Here is a 23153-nt window from a genome sequence, read left to right as displayed (position 1 = left end):
CACCCGTAATTTGGTTTTCCTCTGCTTCCACTTTACCAAGCATTATCACATTTTCCAAAGATTCATGTCCTCTCATGGTATAGCCAAACTACAACGGCCTCGTTTTAGCAACTTTGGCAATCAGGGAAATGTTATGGAGATTTCAGGCTTGATTAGATCTAGGATCAATGTATTTGTCGGTCTGACAGATTGTGGTATCTTTCAGCACCATATTTCAAACAAGTCTCTTCCTGACAACTTTCTGTACTCCCCAGCTTTCACACTCAATTACTATGGCCAAAATAAGACTGGCTTCAATATTTAAAGACATTTCTTCCGTTTCTTATCTAGTTTTTTCATGGATGGCTTTCCAAGTCTAAGTCTTATCCTGATTTTCAGGAGTGCTGTTTCCATTTTGCTTAATGACTTAGCAAAATTATAAAAAAATCTTTAAACTACTTCAGTCTCTTCACTGTCTAGTTTCAAGGTATGTAACTCATCTGTGGTCATTATTTTTGTTTTCTGAATGTTCAGTTATAACCATACTTGTGCACTTTCTTTCTTAACTTTTATCAGCAGTTGTTCCAAGTCTTCACTATTTTCTGCTAGTAGTACAGTGTCATCTGCATAACTTAAATTATTGGCATTACTTCTTCCAGTTTTCATGCCTCTTTCCTCCAGGTTTAATCCAGCTTTTCATATGACATGCTCTGCAAATAATTTAAACAGTTAGGGTAATAAAATGCAGCCTTGTCAGACAGCCTACCAAGCTAAAACTGTTTTGTTTTCTATATTTTGTCCTCACAATGGCTTTTTGTCTTGAATATAGGTTATGAATCAGGTAAATTTAATATTGTGGCATGCCCATTTCTTTTAGCATGTTCCAAAGTTTTTCATTAATAAGAATCGAAGGTTTTGGTATAATCTGACATAGATTGATATTCCTCTAAAGTTATTTGGTGTGCTCCATTATCCCACAGATATTTGCAATAGGATGTCCAGTGCATTTTCCTTTTATGAACCTAGATTTCTCACTGTACACCTTTAAAGGGAGCAAGAAATAAGAAATTAATTAAATGTGTGTAATAACAGTTCAATTATACTAACACAATTCCAACAATAATGGTGTGATGGGTTAACTTAAGCAGACTACAAATCATGCAGGTTTGCTGTTTACAGGTTTACAAGAACAAAAAAGTGTTTGTATATATATCATTTAATAGTGGAAATATATCTGTATCACTTCAACCCAATGGAGCTATCTGTACATAAAAGCATAATGGCGAAGCTCTGGAACATATTCCCAATTTGAATGAAAAAGTGTGGAGGACCCCTGATGTGTACTCCTAGGATGACTGAGGAACTTTTCCTGATGTGACTGATAATTCATATCTTGCTTGTGGTAGAGCTTAATGTTAGCACAGCTTCAGAAACTGCACAAAACAAATCTTGAACAGACTCCCTTTAGACATTTTTGATGAAAGCAGAGAAGATAGCATCTGTGCCCTGATTTAGTAAAACTTTAAAATAATCCTACCTTTATCATTCAAGAGTAACAAATAATGTAAATAGAATAAAGCCAGAAGCACAAAGGCAATGCATGGAGGCTAGTAATAAACAAAGAGGAAAGCTGACAAGAACCTCCAATGAGCTAAGAGCAATGCTTCACTTTTTAGTATCTCCTCATCTGGGTTACTCTTCCTCCCCGTATTGCACTCTAAATACATATATATAGGTAAAGGTTTCCCCTGACGTTAAGTCCAGTCGTGTCTGACTCTGGAGGTTGGTGCACATCTCCATTTCTAAGCCGAAGAGCTGGCATTTTCCCTAGACACCTCCAAGGTCATGTGGCTGGCATGACTGCATGGAATGCCGTTACCTTCCCGCCAGAGCGGTACCTATTGATCTACTCACATTGTCATGTTTTCGAACTGCTATGTTGGCAGAAGCTGGAGCTAACAGCAGGCGCTCACTCCGCTCCCAGGATTTGAACCTGCGACCTTTCGGTCTGCAAGTTCAGCAGCTCAGTGCTTTAACACACTTCACCTCCGAGGCTCCAAATACATATATACCTGCCCTCTTAATTATATCCTTGCAGATGGCTTGCACTAAGAAAAATCTAAGAGCCCTCCCAGACAGGTCCAGGATCTGATCCCAGGTTTTTTGCTTTATCCTGAATTATATGAGTCCCCACAGGCAGATAATCTGGGATAAACAGAAAACCTAAGATCAGATTCTGGGATATAGGGTCTGTTTGGAAGGGCTCTAAGTGTCATCCTAAATTGTTGTCATACCCTCCACGAGAACTCTGCAAAGCAACAGAAAGTCAAGTTTTACTTGCCCTGTGTTCCTCAAACCTCTTCTTGTCCTTTTGGTGATTTTTAGCCAAACAGATCTGAATGCTGTACAAAGAACTTGAATAGCTAGGGAAAAGGGGCAATGTTAGTGCTAAGCCCTTTAACAGCAGTCTACTTATGCCAATTTGAATCAAAGCAGTTCACTGCCAATGCCCGCCATCGCTTAATATTGAACATTTCTGAACAATAGGAAAGTCTATTCCATCAGATGTCTCCAGCGATCCTCCTATTAGCAAGACTTAAGGAGGCCTTTGTCATATCAAATATGCTCAGCTGCTTACCCCATGGTGAAACAGTGTTAGAACCATTTAAAGATGTGTCTGACATCATTAATCTATTTGACCCTTGACCCCAAGATCCAAATTGTAGCTATGGTGACCAAAGCTTGACCTTACAATGCTGAGAAACTTTCAAGCTCTGCAGTACTTTAAGTCACATTGTTCAGCTGGACAAAGGAGCAAAGGGGAAATGTGACAGTTTCTTAGGAGCTAAGGTCAGTGGGTCAATTGCACAAATTGCTTATTGTTATATGATAAGCATGATGACAAAAGTTAGTTTTTGTTCATTTTCTCTCATATATATTTTATAATTTATCCTGGAATGAAATTATATGGCCAAAATAAAATCACTCAAAAACTTTCAAGCACATGACTTATCAGTACATAGTAGAAAAGCAAATATTGCATGCATAGCTTTGTTTCCTGTTCATTATAAAGGTATGTATTACTGAAAATAATAAGACGCTTGTAGAACTGTACAGCTTTCAGTATATCAGCTAAAATGAAGATATCGAAAGATAAGGGGCAATATTCAAAGAGTTCCTTGGGTGTACAAAGGGCTTAACCATCACACTTACTGAAAAGTTTGACTTTTCCTTTAGGAAACAACAGACGCCACCCCACCCATCATTTGGATCACAATGGGTATGTTTTATTTATGTGACATGACAAGCTGCTATTTGAGAAAAGCAAGCCCAAAAGCCCTTAGGATGTGTGAAATGAGTTGGGTGTGGAGTTGACTTCTGCTCCAAGCTGTAAGGCCTTGCAGAACTTGTTGGCTCCAACTGGGGAAAAAAATTAAATCCTATCCAACTTCATTTACAGAAGAAAGAACTAGACACTATTCAAAACGCACTTGTTATGAAATGTTGCTTTTATGGTATCAGTAGCTTATGTGCTCGACAATGCCCGGGTTTGGTCTTTTGTAATGCTATTTATTAGAAATAGTCATTGTTTGCTTTTGTTTTTACAAATGCTCCCATTAGAACAGTGGTTCCCAAACTTTTTTTGGCTAGGGATCACATTGACCAAAGACCACTTTGACCAGGGACCACTCTCCAACATTAGTACCAAAAGGGTTAGGTAAAGGTTTTCCCCTGACCTTAAGTCTAGTCATGTCCGACTTGGGGGTTGGTGCTCTTTTCCATTTCTAAGCCAAAGAGCTGGCATTGTCCGTAGACACCTCCAAGGTCATGTGGACGGCATGACTGCATGGAGTGACATTATCTTTCCGCTGGAACGGTACCTATCGATCTACTCACATTTGCATGTTTTCGAACTGCTAGGTGGGAAGAAGCTGGGGTTAACAGTGGGAGCTCACCCTGCTCCTCGGATTCAAACTGCCGACCTTTAGGTCAGCAAGTTCAGCAGCTCAGCGGTTATGAATCAGTTTTTGTTCAACTTCAGATTTGGTTTGGTTATCAGGGGTGCCGATTCAAAAAATGGCATTAGATGGACCACATCAGCTCTAGTTTCTGATACAGAACATATGCCATCCAGTAATCACCATCTGCTCACCCACAGAAAATCTTATTTAATAATCTAGAGCTGATGTGGTCTATCCAATGCAATTTTCTGAATCAGCACCTCAAATAACCTTATGAACAGGCCTAAAAATGAAGTGATCAAGGCGCCCATGCTTCCAGGCACCACATGGAATGGTTCCGCTCAGGGGGATGTGGGTGAACTACAACTCCAGACATTATGGCTCAATTCCCCTCAAACCTCATCAGTATTCAAGGTTAGTTATACTAGGGTGTGTGTGCCAAGTTTGGTCCAAATCTGTCATTTGTGAGGTTGACAATGCTTTTTGATTATGGTGAACTACAATCCCAACATCGTGGATCAATTTCCCACAAATGTAGCCAATGTTCAAAGTTGGTCATGTTGAGTATGAGTACCAAGTTAGTTGTTGGTGGGAATCAGAGGGCTCTCTGGGTGTGGGGTGAATAATTCCAAAAATACAAGGTCAACCCCACCCCAAATCCCTTCAGTAATTTCTGTTGGTCTTCGGTGTATATGTCTGTGTGTGTGTGTGCCATGTTTGATCCAGATCCATAATCGGTGAGAGCCACAGTGCTTTCTGGAAGTGGAAGGTATCTCAGAAATTGCCTGCCTACAAACATAGATACATACATACAAATACTTTTATTATAGATGGATAGATTGTAAATGTTCATAAATACATTGAACACAGCTCTATCTCCCAACTTTTGTGGAGTAACTTTAAGAGGCAGTCAAGAGTCTACGGTGGGAAATGGGCTAATGTACAGTGCCACTATGTTCAAAACAATCATGCATTTTCACCTGAAATTTCTTCTGTTTTATCTCATGGCATGCCCATCATGCCAAAATGTAGTAGGTTTGATGAAACCACTAATCTAGCCCATCTGATTAGCACTCCTTCAAAATATTTTAGCTCTCTATGTCAAAAGTAGTTTAATTCCAAGTTGCATTCTTGAAGAGCTTTGCAATGGAAAGTCAATTACATTCTTGGCATCTCAGTTCCTCATTTAATTTAAATGCCAGTTTTATATACATAATTTTGTTTTTCATATACATGATCTTGCCATTTCATAAATCAATACAATTGTAACTAAATTTTATAAAAAAAAGTGACATGATACTGGCAATCTCTTAAATCAGAGGCTGGCAACTATGGAAAGGCGGGGACACCTTAATTCCACAGCAGACTTTGGAGTGCTACACCTGCACCAAACTCACTCCCACAATGGGGATAAAGGGGGACATTTCCACCATAATTTGGGACTGAGACCCAAGACTGACCTTTTTGAGATCAAAATGAGTAGATACCACATTCTATTCATTTCTTGTTTCGGAAAAGGTCTTTCTAGGCCCATAAATATAGTAGAAATGCCCTTCACACCCCCAAGAAATTATTTGGAGCATTTTCAAATAAAACATTTTTTAAAAAAAAAACAAATAAATAAAATGTTGATCCATTGGTGGCTACAAAATGGCCCTGGGGGTGACAGGCAGTCTACAGGTTACACCTTGCCATCCCTGACTTGCCATCCCTGACATGGTTTCAGATCTTAGTTTATTAACTCTCACTTGAAGTGGAGTAGGAATAATATGTGTCATGAGCTGTATTCCCCCTGGATCTCTCCTGTGAGGACATGAGGTCGCCCAGATCCCCTAAACCTATTCATTCATTCATTTAAATATTTAGATTCCTGCCCATAGCCAAGGACCATATCCAATAAAATCAAGAAAAGGCTCTTGCTCACATCATCCCATAGCACATTGCCCTGACTGATAAGAAGAATCAGCCTACAAAGCAATTTTAGTTAAAAAATACCAGAGAATGCAGTTTTCTGATCAATTCCTTTTTCAGTGGTCCCATGCTAACCTTCTTTTTAAGTAACCAGAAGTAACCAGAAGATGATTTTTAATTTTGTAAAAGAGCAAAATATGCATTTGCGAGGAATCACAAATTGTTCTCTAACCTAAATCAGTTCTCCACAGTTCATGGTGTAAGAGATTCTTGTTAAAAATAAGAACTTATTTGAAGCCATATTGTTATAACTATAACTATCAGTAAAATAAAACAAACTTCCTTGAATTTTTTTATTGAAAGGTTAGAAAGTAGAAGAACTTTGGACACTATTCCATTCAAGTTATCTGAGATGATGCATTACATTTCCCTTTGAAGCTGTAATTTTGCCCCATGAAGGACCACTATTGAGAACAAAAGACAGCTGAAACATTTAAGAAAGTCAAGTAAATGCCTTGTTTCACAGGACAAGACTTAGAAGTACAGTAAAACCCCGCTCGTTCGAGCCCCGCTCGTTCGAGCCTCCGTGCAATCCTAGCAGGTGAATGGGGAGGGCCGTAAAGGCCCTCCCCGTTCACCTGCTCGCTGGCGTGCGTGTTGCTAGGTAGATAGCAAGCTACCTAGCAACATGCACCGGGCGCTCGCCCCTTGGGAGGGGGCCCCTGCGTGTTGCTAGGTAGATAGTAAGCTACCTAGCAACACGCTGGAGGCACCTCCCAAGGGGCGAGCGCCCTGTGCGTGTTGCTAGGTAGCTTGTTATCTACCTAGCAACACGCAGGTCTGACTCCTTCGCCTCGCCGGGCACCGGTGTTGCCGCCCTGGCGGGACGAAGGAGCCAAGGCACGGGCAGGGGGTGGGTGGGTGGGTGAACGGGGAGGGCTTTTGCGGCCCTCCCCGTTCACCCACCCGCCGAACGAAGGGGCTTTCTTCCTTTGGCGAAGGCTTGGAGGCAGGGAAGCGAGAGTCACTTCCCTGGCTCCAGGCCTCCGCCAAAGGGAGGGAGAGCCCCTTCGTTACGGGGGTGCTCCCAACCGCGGGGAGGCCTCTCCATGGGGGCGAGAGCTGGATCGGGAGGCGCTGCAAACAGCGGCTCCCGATCGAGCTTTTGCCCCCATGGAGAGGCCTCTCCATGGGGGCGAGGGCTGAACCGGGAGGCGCTGCAAACAGCGGCTCCCGATCCAGCCTTCCTCCCCATGGAGAGGCCTCTCCATGGGGACAAGGACTGAACCGGGAGGCGTTTGCAGCGCCTCCCAGTCCAGCCTTCGTCCCGCCTGGTAATCCGAGTTATCCGGTTGACCGAGTTGCGGTCCGCCGGTTTAACTCGGAGTACCGGGGTTCTACTGTATAATCAAACATTAATCTCATAATAGGAACCCAGAGTTATGAGTCGTGGGAGCTAAAAAAGAATATATCATAGGCCATTGCACTATGTAAAGGATCCATTTTAGGATCCTTCGTGTAAAATGCTTTTTGTGTAATATTTACACAAATACTCTGTAATATTTGTGAAAGCCACATAGTCCAGGACTTTGCCAGAGTGACTTGTGATTTATTTATTTTTTGCTTCTGTGGAACTCAGTTCAAGTAGTCAAAATATCACTTTCATGACCAAAAAAGATCCTGTAAGACACTTTACACTTAGATTGTGTGCATGCTTGGATATGGGTAAGAAGAGCAAGTAGTTCTGGTACTGGAGGAAATACGCACTCCTAATAGCAAGAGGATATCTGCTGGGCCTAATTAACAGTGGGTTTACTGCTCCCTGATATTAACTAGAAGTGTTGTAACTTTGGGCATTCCTACATACTTTATTTTTGCAAAGAAACTACAATATACAGATAACTCTTAAACCTTGATGTAAACCAGTTAATGTAGAAAATGTAAAGGCCTTTAAAGACTTGATAAGTTTGATTAAATGGTCAATTATTTGTGGGACAAGGTTATAAGAAGAAAGTAAATGCACATGTTCTTTTAGAAATGGGGATCCTTTGAATTCAAAGTTTGGTATGTCAGCAGAATAGGCCCAATAAATCAACCAGAGTAATGAACATGTCAGGTGATCCAGGACACTCACTCCATTGAGGAAATGTGCTCCTGCCTTGCATAAGTTAATGTGCTGCAAACGGCAAGAGAACTGAAATAAAGGGAGAAGTCCTAACTGTGGGGAAAAGTGCTGAATGAGCATGGGATGAGATTCTAAATACTGAAAGAATACTTGATGGAGTGAATTATTTCTTATTGTGTGGTGCAAAGAAAGCATTATCCTCAGTTTACTGTACAGGCAATGGTGGTGTTTTATACTAATAGTCAGCAACAGGAATTTACTGATAATTGGAAACCTGTGCAAATTTACAAACAATGGGAGACTTTTGTGTGGCTTTTCGATATCCATCCAGCCCTCAAGGAACACAATCTCCAAACTCTTCTGTTTCTTGCGAGATGGATGGAGATATAGGAAGTTTTTAATGCTTTCAATTCTTGTTATTCTCCCGATCTGCTGAATGCCAGGATTTAGTAGGAGGGAAGATAGAACTGTGTAATGTGAACTGTGAAGCCTGTTAGGTTTTCCAAAACCACTATAATGATTGGAAATAAAAGAGGAAGACTACATTTCAGATGGAGAGGCTTAGTCAAGGAAGCTGTGGCCCTGAGTCTGCAAAATCTGAGCAGGGCTAAAGAAGACAGGGTGACTTGGAGGTCTCTCATTGAAAAAGTTCCATCGGTTGATGTTGATTGGATAGCAGTTAACAACAAAGTCAGTTTGTGTTGTGTGTCTTTTGAAGGCCATATTATATATTAGTGTGTCCAAAACCTTTTGCAACAGGGGCTGCTCAGAGAATTGTACTTGATTTATAGCCAGATTGTAGTTACAATCTATTTTCCCCTTACTTTTCCTTTGGTACATCAGACCATTCTGTGTCCTGGACTCCTTAGTTCATGGTGGCTTGATGAAAAACCGAAGCTCAAACACATATGCTAGCATTTACTTTATAAGAAAGATATGTTGCAATCACATTTGACTCGTAATTAGTATGCAGCTGTGGTAATGCTGCTCAAGATATTCTCTGTTCCTCCCCAGCTTCATAAATCAGGCAGACTTTACCATGTTTTTGAAAATAATAGGGTTTAACAAACTATTAATTTTTTTAGTAGCAGCCACATTAGTTAATAATTTTGGTTAAAACTGTTGAGTATTTTTCTTTGTACAAAGATGCCTTACATTTTGTAATACTCCCTCCCTATACAGTAACCCAGACATTTGGTAACAAAAATCTATTCTAGGATCTCTCCCTTTCCCTTTTCACATTAGGAGAGAGGATGTGCAGACAGACTTGGAATCCAAGGGAGAGGAAGTCTAGTACAATAGACTGTGAAGTCGAGCAATTCCCATAATCAGTTTTCTGTACAGCTTATTACCAATTGGTCAGGACCAGGTTTTAATTAAATGTTAAAGGATAAAGGACAATAATGTGGACTAAGAAAGGGAATTCAGCTTTAACTTTGAATTTCCTGACTTTTATCCCCCTCTGTCACTATGTCAGTGTAACTTAAACACAGGATTTTAAGATGTAATTTCCTCCTCCTGAAGGTTAATAACTGTGCTCTTTCCTCCCCAAACTTTCCAAAGAATGCCCCTTTAGCTACTTAATAAATGTAATTCTTTCACAGTCTATAAAGGCATGGCTGTTGTTAAATGCATAATCAACATTTTGTGCACTGAGTTTTCAGAATACTATTTTTGTTGAGTATGGCCCGTAAAGTTCTGATATGTTCTGAAAGTTTTCTAACTAAAGGGTTTTTAAAAAACTTAACTAGGGATTATGCCTTTGGCTGCACTTACTCTTGTGTTGGTGTGGTTTTTAAAAACATTACTTAACTTGGGCAATGTTGTTCTTTCAATTCCTTTTACTTTTGAAGTAAGTTTCACCGCAGTTCAATGGAATGGGACCTTGGCTTACTTCTAGGCAAAGACTTCTAAGTAAACATAATTTGGATAGAAAGGCTAGAAGCTATTGTCACAACCTAATTGCCACCTTTTGAGTAATTAATTCCTCCACCACTAGCAAACTGACGTATTTGGAATAATTATCCCTCCATCCTTGTAAATTGTAGAAAGCAAGGAGGAAGGTGGGGAATCCAGTTAGAAAATGAGTATAGACTCCATGTGATGGCACATGTGATGTGATGACTTATCCAGACTATCCAAATTTTGACAAGCAATGTATTTAAGGCATAGAAAGAGTTCATAATGTCAAGAGGTTTATACCTGAATGCTAACTTGAAGTTTTGCTCAAGATTATGTACTGATAGCGTTGATGGAATGCTGGCAACTTTCCACAGACACAACACCCAACTAGTTTGTGATTTCATTGCAGCTTGGGATAAGTGACAGACAGGCCTTCCTTGATCTTCTTATCACATTATGTCCCTGCCTGTTCCTGTTTACTTCCCCTACAGCACCTTAAAATTCACATGGATTATTTGAATGGGACTTGGCATGTCTCAATTTTATGGGATGATTCAAATAATCACTTAACATCCACTCCCACTTGCTTTCGCCTCCTCATCTCCTCTTCTTTTGTCTGGGAAAAGAGGAAAGGAAAGCTGCCTTTACAACTTTAGAACAAACCAATTTTACTGAATGTACAAAGTTGTTATACTTGCTCTTCTTACCCATATCCAAGCATGCACACAATCTAAGTGTAAAGTGTCTTACAGGATCTTTTTTGGTCATGAAAGTGATATTTTGACTACTTGAACTGAGTTCCACAGAAGCAAAAAAAAAAAAAATCACAAGTCACTCTGGCAAAGTCCTGGACTATGTGGCTTTCACAAATATTACACAGTATTTGTGTAAATATTACACAAAAAGCATTTTATACGAAGGATCCTAAAATGGATCCTTTACATAGTGCAATGGCCTATGATATATTCTTTTTTAGCTCCCACGACTCATAACTCTGGGTTCTTATTATGAGATTAATGTTTGATTATACAGTAGAACCCCGGTACTCCGAGTTAAACCGGCGGACCGCAACTCGGTCAATCGGATAACTCGGATTACCAGGCGGGACGAAGGCTGGACTGGGAGGCGCTGCAAACCCCTCCCGGTTCAGTCCTTGTCCCCATGGAGAGGCCTCTCCATGGGGAGGAAGGCTGGATCGGGAGCCGCTGTTTGCAGGAATGACAAGGGACCCTGGATAGAATCTGAGATGGATCCTCAGAGACCATATTACCTCCTCTATTCTTCACAAGCAGTAGTTAAGAATGACAAGGTAATAGCTATAATTGGCCGCCACCATGCTAAAACCCCAGATGTGCAACTGTGTCATCTAAGGACTTCATCACATGGAGCTGGAGAATACAAGGGAGGAAAGTGGAGGAAAGAGTGGAGTTTCATAGGCTTATGTCTTGAAAGAAGATGAAGAATTTACTCACTCCCATCATGCTAGATCACTTCCTCCAGCTTCTAACTCAACGATCCACTTAATTCCCATCACATGGGCAGGTGATTAATCTTCCCATTTCAAGGGAAGAGAGCACACTTTTAAAAACAGACATCCTTTAAGGCAGCACTGCCTTCAAGACCCTTCTACTGAAACAGAAGCACCTTTCTAAAGGTGGCACTTTCCCTGGGGTCATTTTAACTGAGATTTCCTCCCACTATCCCTTTCTTTTTAAAATCACCCTGGATTGTAGGAAGTGGTTTTAAATTTACCCTGATCTTTACCCAAGCCTCTGCATTGGCAATATGGAGAAATTGGAATTTTGGCTTCTTCCACACACAGTGTCATTGTTTTACTGACATGTAGGCAACATAAGTGGGCAACAGGGATTAACATCACACAGAGAAATTTGCCATTTTGCCCATCCCTATGCGGGGAATTTAAAAATAAGTCAGTTGCCAACTAGCCTGGGAATTGTTGAAGAAACCAACACTTTAGAAATAGTAAAATACCTCAACCCCACGGTTGAAGCTTGCATTGTATGAAGGGCATCATGGGTTGCTATTTCTTAAATGTGTAGAAATGCTGATTTTTTATTGTGTGTGATGAAGTCCTAAGAGATATGCCATGGCACTCTTAAGGACAACAAATTTAGTTCAGGTCTCTGAGTCCCTTGAACAAGACCAAAGTGATAGGATTGTGTTCTGCTAGCTGTAAACTGATTTCTGGTCTGATAGCAGGGTCTTCTTTCTTGCTGACATTAAACACTAGAAACCTGAATCGTGAGTCATTTTTCTCACAATTCTCACAACTAAAAAGGCAATGCAGTTCACGTAGGCCTTTGTTCTCAAAATATCCCTATAATTGAAAAGGAAAAAGCAATATAAGAAAGAAGATATTCTGAGTTTATGCCTGATAAATAGGAAGGAAATTTGAAATGGATGGACATAAAGGTATTTAGCAACATTTTTATTGGGGATGGCTTTCACAATAAAATACATATTTCAGACATGTTGTTTTCCAGATAGCAAATGGCAGAGCAAACTAATCTCCACAGGAGAGTCATACACCTTACCGAAGTTGGTTTGTGCATGTGCCTGCAAGTCACCTGTCAACATATGGTAACCCCATGAATTTCAAAGGATTTTCTTAGGCAAGGACTACTTTGGACTAATGTCTTTCTTTGAAATATATCCCACAGCCCCTGCTATTGCTATTTGAAAATAAAATTCAGAGATCACGTGCACTAATAATCTCTACTCCATGTATGAAAATAGCCAAAGCCAGCCACAGATCTCATAAAACCCTGCTCTGGTCTGATCCAGATTTTGATGGGCCTTTTATTATAGGCAGAAAGTTATGGGCTATGGGCCTTCCCACGTAAGTCATGAGAAAGAACAAATACAGTTCACTAACACTAGCTGCGATCAACTGCAAGTTAGGTCTTCAAGAATTTTAATTATGAAATAGCCTCCTATTTCCTGCAAAAATTAGAAATCTCAATTAACATTGAGCAAGGCTGTTAAAACTGAACAGATTGAACAATTAACACAAGCTTCAATTGATAATGAGCAGAAGTAATGTTTAATGTGACTGAAAATTTAGGGAAGGATCAGTGAGCTCCTCAGGTAGACATATATGCCAATAGAAGGTTACGAATGAATTTCTCAAAGAGTGGAAGACCCTCCTGGAAATAGCCACTGCAACCACCACTCTAGACTAGAGTAATTTCTAAACTCAAGGCATACTCACCACTGATAGGGATGATATTTCCCAAAGTCCAAGCAGCAGAGCATGCCCCACTGTAAGATACACACTGTGCAACTCGGATCTGTATTACCTACAATTCAACCAGGAAAAGACTGAAAAAAGGTGGACATAATAGCAAGCACTGTGTGCAGCCATCAGTGCAGCAGAGCTGGAGTAATGGATTATACAACCCTGATTTTTCTCTCTCTGGTCATTGTTTGTGAATAATAGAAGGAGCTGGTTGATCCATGAAATGGAATAAAATACACAGATTAGGGGTCTTGCATGATTTGACCAAAAATAGAGAAACTTTCTAAGCTGAGAAAGGAAAGATGGTGGCTAATTACAAAAAAGAAGGAAAACACAAATAGGAAGGAACGTGTTTATAAACTGTAAGCAAAATTGTCTGGCTTTTAAAAAAAGGCTGAAGGCTTAAAAGGAAAAATGACTAATTGGCTGAAGCAACCACAAAAGGTTAGCAAAGGTGCTGTGGGATTAGCAGTTCAATAGAGTGGAAATATTCAACTACAGCAACTTTTTTGCTCTACAGTGGGCAAGAAACTAACCACAGGGAAATATATAGCAAGACAGTTGCTTGAATGCATTAGTACAAAATAAGTGGCAGGCAAGTATGGAATGGAAATGTTGCTACTTAGTGTAAAAATATGCTTTTCATAGAGCTGTACTCAAAGGGATACAACATATCATAACATATAATAGGTATGTGCAAAATCCAATATGCATTAGGCAACTAATCTAAGAAAGGACAAGAATAGTTAGCACCTCAGATCTGGAAGATTAGCAACACACTTCATGGAGGATCACTACCAAACAAACAACAATCTTACAGAATGTACTAAATATGGGGAGGGGAGAAAGACACTTTTAATGCAACCACAAATATTTGCATCTAAATTAATGGAAAGATATGTCTATCCAGAGAGAGGTAGGAAATAGTGTCCTCAATAAATTGTGGAGAGAAATCCTTTTGATTTCTAAGGTGCTTTTACTAAGGGATAACAGTAGGAAGGGCTTAGCTGTACCAGCAGGAAGGGCTGTTCTCACAGCTGTTTTCTGAGGTGCCAGGCATATCCAAAACAAAAATAAATGTGTCCTTGGGGCAGCAGGAATCTCTGGCATGGACTGTCTCTCTCTCTCTCTCTGTTACTCACAGGCACAACTTTGGCTTTGCCAGGTGATTTGCTTTTTTATTATTTCTCTCCACACAAAGTGCAGTGAAGCAACTCCTTAAGGGATTAAGAGTGTAGTTTTCTGTGTTTCTAAAAATGCATGCATGCTAGAGCAGTAATATGTAGAACACAAGATGTCAACTCTGGGTTAGTCAAATAGCAGAGAACAGATTTACTACAAGATTGACCGTACCATGTTATGGCACTTGACTTTGCCACAAGACAAAGTCATAATAATACAATACTGGCAAAATGTTTCAATATCTATACATTGTTTTTTTGTTTTTGTTTTTGTTTTGTTTTGACCGCCCTATCTCCTTACAGGGACTCAGGGCGGTTTCCAACACATATAGAAAACATTCAATTTCTCCATCTCCAGATTATATTGTAAAGTATGTCATACTATAATTATAATAGCACAAGCACTTGGTCCCTGACAATAGCATAAAAACACCACCACAAAACTACACCCTTTGAATGTTATTTGAGATATGGGCATGCTTAAAGGTTAACACTTCTTATAGCTATTACAACACTCCTTTCAAGCATTTCAGTTTTCAAGGCAATATGTTCATGCCCAGCACACTTGGCAAGATGCAAGATGCCAATACCCAGCTCACTTGACACGTAGTAAACGGCAACCATTACCACTTTCCTAAACCGCTTATAATACTTTGTAAGTACTATTGTATGGTCAAAGTTTAAGTAGCTCTTAGTTTGCAGTAACAAGTTCAAAGTAATCTTTCTTTTGAATGTAATATTATTCAAGGAGGGGATTGCCAGATAGTAATACCCATAAAACAACTGAGAGAGAAAACTATTTAACAAGCTGAAAGCAAAATAAACACTATTAAAAAGAGCACTATCAAAGGTAGTGCTATTATGTTTTGACTAGACTTGCATGTCACACGCATCCGTGCTTTACATGCAACGCTTTATCTCAACAATGAATTGCACTGCAGATGATTATACAAACCACAGTCTGTTTCTCCCATTGAGTTTTTTGGGTTGATGTGAGTTTTCCGGGCTGTATGGCCATGTTCCAGAAGCATTCTCTCCTAGGAGAAAATGCTTCTGGAACATGGTCATACAGCCCAGAAAACTCATAGCAACCCAATGATTCTCGCCATGAAAGCCTTCGACAACACATTGAGTTTTTTCTTCGGTACCATCTATCAGGTCCTGTTTCAAAGCTAGGGAAACAGACCAATGATATGTCATGGTTCAGGGGTCCATAATAACAAGCCGTAGCTTAAATGTACCAAAGTTCATAAGTCTGCAGCATATATATTTTTGTTTTCTTATTAAAATACAATCTTTATTTTTTGACCTCTAGCATACAAATTTAAAGCAGCATACATTTTCAGTATTTTATACATATACATATATGTATCTATAAAGAGGGGATTTCAACAAAATATTCAACAATTTGACAAAGTAAAACATCTACGTTAAAATCAACAGATAAAGCACCTCCTCCTAACAGCAAAGCATGGTCAGGCCAGGCCAGCAGGAAAGAACAGCCGGAGTAGCATTGGCTTTTATTTAATAATAAAAGCATGGGCTTTTATTTCAGCTAGAAAGAAAATCAGAGAATAAACAGATTTATATCACTTCTTGATGATGGGTCTGAGAGTTTTTCTGAAAAGCAATAAAGGATTAAATCTTTTCTAAACACATGTATGACACCAAATGCTTCTTTCTCCCACTTCTGCATAGTTTAGGCATGGAGGAAAAGAGGAAGAAAGGGAGGCAGTTCAAGTCCTGTTGAAAGGCTGTTGCATCTCATTTCCAATAGTCTAAACTAGCATTCAACAAAATTTGGTTCTCTAAGAGTATGGGCCAACAGCAGGGATTCCAAAACACCGTGAGGACCAAATATGATAACCACCTACCTACATCAGAAGCAGGACAACATCTAAATCTATCCATTGGCTGTTTCCCACATTAAAGTGAGTCCCAGAAATATTCAAATTGACAAGTATATTGGAGGACACTTTACTGTCTGAATTATCTTTTCAAAAAGCGTATTTTCTTTCTATATCATGTCTTGCATACAATACCTACACTTTTCCCAACAGTGCCAGTCATCTTTAACTAGTGCTGCATTCAGATGTGTCTGAGACACAACACATAATTTTAATATGCAATAAAAATCCTTGCTGCATGACTCTGTCATAGATGGTCCAAGAAAGTGAGGGTGAGCAAGAGGGGACATATTAGCACTGTTAAGAGTCCCTCCAGGCACTATCTCAAGCAGATATTGAAAGGTCTGTAGCCGGGGGAGGGGGTGCTAGGGGTTCAACCCCCCCCCCCCCATTTTCAAAACCCCTCCCGAATTTTTTTTCTGGCTACGGCCCTGTTGGGAAGCATTCAAAAGTGCAAGTTCTCCCATGAGAGGACTCAGCATGAAAACGGCAAAATGGTCTGTATGCCAACATGGATCAGGACAAAGCCATAGCTGTGCATATGTCTGGTGCTCCAGGCCAGCTTCACATGTCACCTTATAGGTGACAGAAACAAAGTGGAATGTAAGGCTTGTTGCAAGTGACATGAATGAGAAAATGTGAGGTACAGGGGCAGGTAGAGAATAAACAGAGTAAAAAAGAAAGATCCAGGAATTCGAGTTCTAGGTCATTCAGCTTTTTTTAGCTTTACTTGCCTCCATGAGTTTTAAGAATAATATGAAAAAAGGCATAATAGCAATGTAACTAATGAATAATGGTTCACATGATGGACTTAAAGTCAACTTTAAAAAACTGTGGCATAGACAACTGGGAAGCCCTGGCCTTTGAGTGTTCTAATTGGAGGTCAGATGTTACCAACAGTGCTTATGGATTAAGAAGGTGTTCCAGCAAAGTAGAATTTCCACTAGGAAATACAGTTTCAATGTTTCTAGCACAGTATGTTCATGTATATTGAGACAAAGATATGCGTAACGAAGTTTTAAGAAAATAATTTTTAAAGAATCCTTCACTTTAGAGGATGTCTGGTATACTGAAAAGATTCAACTCTTCTTGTATGCTAGTGGTTAAAGAGTAAAATTAACACTTAGCGGTTGGTGCAAGGACCTCCTTCTGATCAGTATTTTAAAATGGAAACTATTCAAAAGTACTCAGCATCATATCTAACTGAAAATAAGACTTCTATTACTGTGAAACTGTTCAGCAGTAAGTACTAGACACTGAGATCTGAGGGATTCTTGTTACTGCTTCCCCATATAATCTACTCTTGCAATCCTTTCCATCAGTCAGCTCTAGCACTGTAAGGTACTGTTTATTAGAGGCAAGTATGTAATTGTAGAAGTAATAGCTCCCACAATCTTTTGACTTGGTAGGAGTCAACATTTTCGATTTAATTGAAGAAGAAATAATTATCCTCCTAAAATAAAGTGGAAAGATAAGTCCCAAAAGCTCAGAAATAAAAAAGAAAAGAAAATGTTTATTTTTCAAAAAATACAAGTAGGTCCCCCACTTTTGTCAGAGTTAGACACACAGGATGCCTACAAAAGTGAAAATGCTTTCTTTAAAACTGAGAGAACACCCTTTGATTGAAAGTTTATTAGAGATAACATCTTCCATTAGAAGTTGACCATAGCATCTCATTGAGGACCTGGAAAAGTGATTTTTAGGACTCTCGTGGTCCTCCAATGTGATTCTGGTAGAAGTTCCCTATAGAGTTGCCTTGGATTAGCTAGAGATTCCTAGACAGATCATATTAATCAAATCCATGAATAATCAGATCCACAAAAGTTAGCCCACAAATGTAGAAGACCAACTTTAGTTTGATTGAAAATGTATCCCACTGGTTTTTGTATGCTTGCAAACCAGGAGTTGACTAAATTGGGGAGGGAGAAAAATGTAACTGAGATCAAAAGAAGACTCCTGAGAGAAAACAATGGGGAGGCAGGTCTGGGTGATCAAAGAAGTGATGGAATGGGCACCAGAACTGATCTGGATCCACCTCCTCATGTGAATTGACTTAACAGCCCCATGCATTACTTTAACCAAGAATGCGGCCAACAACTGGTGCAAAACCTCACTCTCCCAAAGGATTGAATGAGATAGTAAAAAGATATACAACTTTTTTTCCTATTTAAAAATACATCTGGTTTCAGGTAACCTTAATTTTGGCTTGTTTTGGCCATTAGTTTAAAAATGAGCATATCAAAATGTACAGGCTATAATTTTGCACTCCTTCAAATGCATGAAATTATCATGGCACACATGTGTCTTCAGGTCTTTTCTTACATTTATTAAGTGCATTACTAATATATAGATGCATGAATACGAATGGGGATAGATGACTCAATGTGTATTCAACTGAAAGCAATGTAATGTAGATAAGAGAATCCATAGTCTGAGGATGTGCATTCCAATGTGTATTTCAACAAACTCCGACTGTCTGCCACACTTCCTGATCCAGCAAGTGATATATGCAAAAGAGTCTGCAATTTCACTACATCTATGCTGAAAGATATAAATTAAATTCTCATGGCTTGTCTGGCCAAGAAACAGTGAATCCTGATGAATCTGTTGTTCATTATTGCCTCACTATGATGCTCTCCAATCAGGTTGTCCTCACTGCTGCTCTGAGAAGCAAAGAAGAGAGGAATGCACAGTCCTGTGCTCTTCCTTTTGTCTTTTCACTGTTTCTCTATTATGCGAAGCCTGCTTTTTGCAGAATTCAACATGGTAGGGTGATCCTGATCACTAAGTTGGATTATTATAATTGGGGAGGGCTGAGGCATGAGTATAGCTCAAGGATGGGTCGAATACAACCCTTGGACCATATAAGAGCCCTTAGACACCATGATGGCAGTCCCCAAAGACTCCAACCTTTCCTCATTTAAAAAAAAAAGGCACAATGACCACAGAATAACCCCAATCATATGAAAACATTGAAAAACAGTCTCACCTACACAACCAAACTTAAGCCCCCCACTGCACTTCATCAAAATGGTGACAAGAAGGATAACAACAACACTCTCAAGTCACCATTTTAAGAGGGACTGCAAAACAAAAATGAGGTATTTGGGCTTGCTGAAGAGAAGGCTTATGGGGGCTCTTGGGAGGGAGAATTATCTCCCCCTCCAAAAAAGTTGCTCATCCCTGGTATAAGTGGATGTATGGATGAGGTATTATGTGCATGGATAGATATGTATAGATGTATACATATTATGTGGTTTCAGTTATACCCAAAGACCTACTCTGTGGATGAAGGTGAAGACATGGGTAGGCCAAGGGCTTGTCTATACTGATTTTAAAAAGCATATTCATCTCGTAGCCTCTTGAGCCTGATGCATGATGTATAACCCTTTAGCAGTGAAAGTGCTTCTTTTAGCCTTTAATATGATATAACAACACTCAGTTTGTGCTTCGCAGTATCCAAAAATCTAGTTTGTTGCTGTGCTTTGCTACTTTCATACAATCTAGATCAGGTTGGCTTCAGGGACACATTGGGACAGGTTGCTGGGTGGGAAGCATTGCCATTTTTTCTTGACTTGTTCATATATCCACTGCTGCTTGCTGGGGTGTATTATTTAACTTGTTTGTTTGCACGGTACAGAAGAGATGGTTTACTCAGGAGTAAGCAAGCAAACGGAGGATCATTCTTCTCTACCCTTTGCCTAGGCCAGATCCAGGACTTAATATCCAAACTATAGATGTGTTATTTTTGTGATGCAGACAAACCTCTGTTGGCTACACCAATTTCCTGAAAGCAGTCTACTCTCCAAGTGTCAAACCTGGCAGGAAACCCAGCTGAACTTCTCTTGGCAAAGAAAGGCATTTTTCTCTTTCCTTTTTGAGAGAAGGGTGCATTTCTCTTGCTAGAGTAAGGAGACAAACTCCTTTGTTGGTGGGGAATATTTTATGGCTCTGTACAACCATGCTTCCCACCCAGATTCCCAGATTTGGTACCCAAGAAGAGCCTTCCTTTGGAAAGCTCAGTACTGGCAGCCTGCGCCCCAATATGTGAGTCTTTCCCTCAGCCACCCTCCCTTCCATAGGGCAGCACATAAGCAGGGAGGGAATATTTTGACTATATATAGTATTTTCACCTTGCAGTGGCATGCAGGGGGAAGACCTGACCAGTGATATCTCTCTCTGCATCCTCAGAGGTTTATTCAGAGGTCTGTTGGAAAAGAGGCAAGTGAGTATGTATATATATCTGTGGAGTGTCCAGGGTGGAAGAAAGAACCCTTGTCTGTTTGAAGCAAGTGTGGATGCTGCAATTAGCAAACTTGGTTAGCAATGAATAGCCTTGCAGCTGCAAAGTCCATCAGTGTTGTGGTCTGGAGGCACCCTCCATTTGGGAGGTGTTAACTAGGCCTTGATTGCTTGCTCCAGATCTCACGCAAATATCATATCACACGAAGGGTCCCCAAATGGCTCCCTCACATAATATGTGAACATACTCTATACATCTATACATATCTATCCATGCACACATCCATCTATCCAATGTACATATTTCCATGTACAATATATTGTGGAAGTGAATAGCAATATGCCTGGATGAATAGGTGAATGTATGTGTATAATGCGTATATAATGTATATGTGTATAAATGGGGAAAAGTGCAGGCATGAATTGTATGTGCCAATCGAGTGAGTAAGGCCACAAATGTTTTTGGCAATGCACACTATTCCTGTGGAACCTCCAATTATGGCTTCTGACAATAAAAAGAGTGATTCAAATGCTTATGGAAATATAGGACACTTTGACTCTACATGTTTTTAAAGTATAGTTTCTGAGTATATAACTTCTTGGCCTTTATGTGATGCAGGACAGTAAAATATTTGTAAGCACTGATCTTTTCCAGAAAGAAGTCTTGCTCTAGGTTTGTAGGAAGGGTAAAACAATTATTTCTGTGAAAGACGCTCTTAATGGTTTCTAGACAGAAACTATAGTACTAACCAATAAACATTTATCTATCTGGAAGTCTGTTTTCTTATTGTTTAATTTGATACAAAGTCTTTAAAAAACTTTTCTAGCACAAACTACGCCTGTGATACACTATGTTTATTTTATTTTAACCGATAGATATATCTATAATCTTCACCTCATTGCAACAAATATCCTAACTTTAGACATACACACAAACACATTACAAATATAGACTTTGATAAGTCTAAATAATAAAGGCAGCATCAAAAGAGGAATCTGATGTCGCATTTACAAAAAGCCTTTTAGTATTCTGTGGTTGCTGTGACCTGGTAAAATCTAATTATTTCTCTAGGACCCTTTGGAATTGTTCAAGAAGATTTGTTACAGTTTCTAGCGGATGCATTAAGCACTTGGCTAGGCTTCACGGACTAAGATAGCTGAATGTGCATTCCACATATCTTTTATGAACTTTCCACTGATACATGTAGAGGGATTCTGTAACATGCAGTCCAGCCTGTTGAATTATTCAGATAGACTAAACTTTAGGCCTTTTTTGGAAAAGTCTTTGCAAAATAAAAATGCCCCTAAACTAAATTACTGAATAACATTCTACAAAGGACTTTATTAGGGCAAACAGATGACCTCTCTGCTTCACTGATGCAAATGCATTACGACATTCTAGAAACGAATAGGGTTAAATGTTTCCACTTGTTTTATCCCCCAATGTTTTAGATTCCTAATGATTTCCATAGCCACAGTGCTTTAATTTACCAAATCTCCTGTGAAGTTAATTAAGCTTGGCCTTTCTGTCCTCTGATGCCAGCAAAAAAGTGCAGTCACTAAACAACAGAGGCCAGCAAACAGTTATCAAACTCTTTGCTTTGATGGCACCAAGGCTTGTTGTTGAGCACACAACACCATCCCTTAGAAATGCTAGGAAGAGGTGTTTCATTTTTTAAGTGAAGCAAAAGAATGTACCCAAATACTTATGGTGGTCTGCAATTGATTAAATTCAGAGCCAACCAATCTCTGATAAATTTAGTCTTTGGGAAATGTCAACTGTATGGACTCCACTCCAGTTAATGAACTACTGGTAAGAGAAAAGTAAATCACAGTAGAAGATACCAAGTACATTTGAATAGTCTTATCAGTGAGATAAGGCAACAACATGAGTATCTACAATGCTTTATCTGTTCTAATCAGAATTACCAAACACACCGCCTGTAATCCGTCTGTTCACTCCAACAAACATGTAAAGTAGAGTATTGGTGACAGCCATCTCTGTGAAGAAGATATGCACAGCTAAAGGCAGATTTGGTCCATTGTTCATTCAGAAAACATTATCAAAATGGCTGGTTCAGAATTTTTAATTTAACACTTTCTCAAATAGCTCTGGATGTTTGTTGCTCAAAGCAACACATTTTCCATAAGAATACAACAAAATCTAGTGCATTATCTTCACAGTAGTGGCATGCTTTGCAAGAACTTCTCTCCTTTCCTCCAGCTACAGGTCAGTATTGGGCATTAAATAGCCTGAGGCTGTGGCGCAGACGGGAGAGCAATGAATCACTGACCAGGAGGTCCTAAGTTCGAGGCCCGCTCGGAGCTATGTTTGTTGTTTGTCTTTGTCCTATGTTAAAAAGGCATTGAATGTTTGCCTGATGTGTGTAATGTGATCCGCCCTGAGTCCCCTTCGGGGTGAGAAGGGCGGAATATAAATGCTGGAAATAAAATAATAAAAATAAAATAAATTAAATGTATATCTAAATTATCCAGCATCAACATTTCAAAAGAAGTGGGTTAAACCCTTTTGTCAGCAGGACTGATGACTTGAAGGCTGGGTTGCTGACCTGAAGGTTGCCAGTTCGAATCCAACCCAGGGAGAGTGTGGATGAGCTCCCTCTATCAGCTCCAGCTCCATTCGTGGACACAAGAGAAGCCTCCCACAAGGATAGTAAAACATCA

At 39.7% G+C, this 23153-nt stretch overlaps 2 protein-coding genes across 7 annotated transcripts in view; one reads left to right on the top strand and one right to left on the bottom strand.

Annotated features, from left to right (window-relative positions):
• macrod2 (mono-ADP ribosylhydrolase 2) overlaps positions 1 to 23153 on the bottom strand; it is a 1355048-nt gene that overhangs the window by 1215214 nt on the left and 116681 nt on the right. The window lies entirely within an intron of this gene.
• Positions 1 to 23153, top strand: part of flrt3 (fibronectin leucine rich transmembrane protein 3) — a 40946-nt gene that overhangs the window by 3263 nt on the left and 14530 nt on the right. The window contains exon 1 of one of the 2 annotated variants that reach the window (XM_062969116.1): positions 20388 to 20451. The exons of the other annotated variant lie outside the window; for it this stretch is intronic. The gene's annotated coding sequence lies outside the window, so the exon portion shown is untranslated. Of the gene's footprint in view, positions 1 to 20387; positions 20452 to 23153 lie in introns of those variants that run through there. 2 annotated transcript variants of the gene reach the window in all.

Source organism: Anolis carolinensis, chromosome 1 (assembly GCF_035594765.1).
Source record: "Anolis carolinensis isolate JA03-04 chromosome 1, rAnoCar3.1.pri, whole genome shotgun sequence".
In the NCBI taxonomy this organism is placed as follows: Eukaryota; Metazoa; Chordata; class Lepidosauria; order Squamata; family Dactyloidae; genus Anolis; species Anolis carolinensis.
Note: the sequence above shows the minus strand (reverse complement) of the source record. Positions and strands in the feature narration are given on the sequence as shown.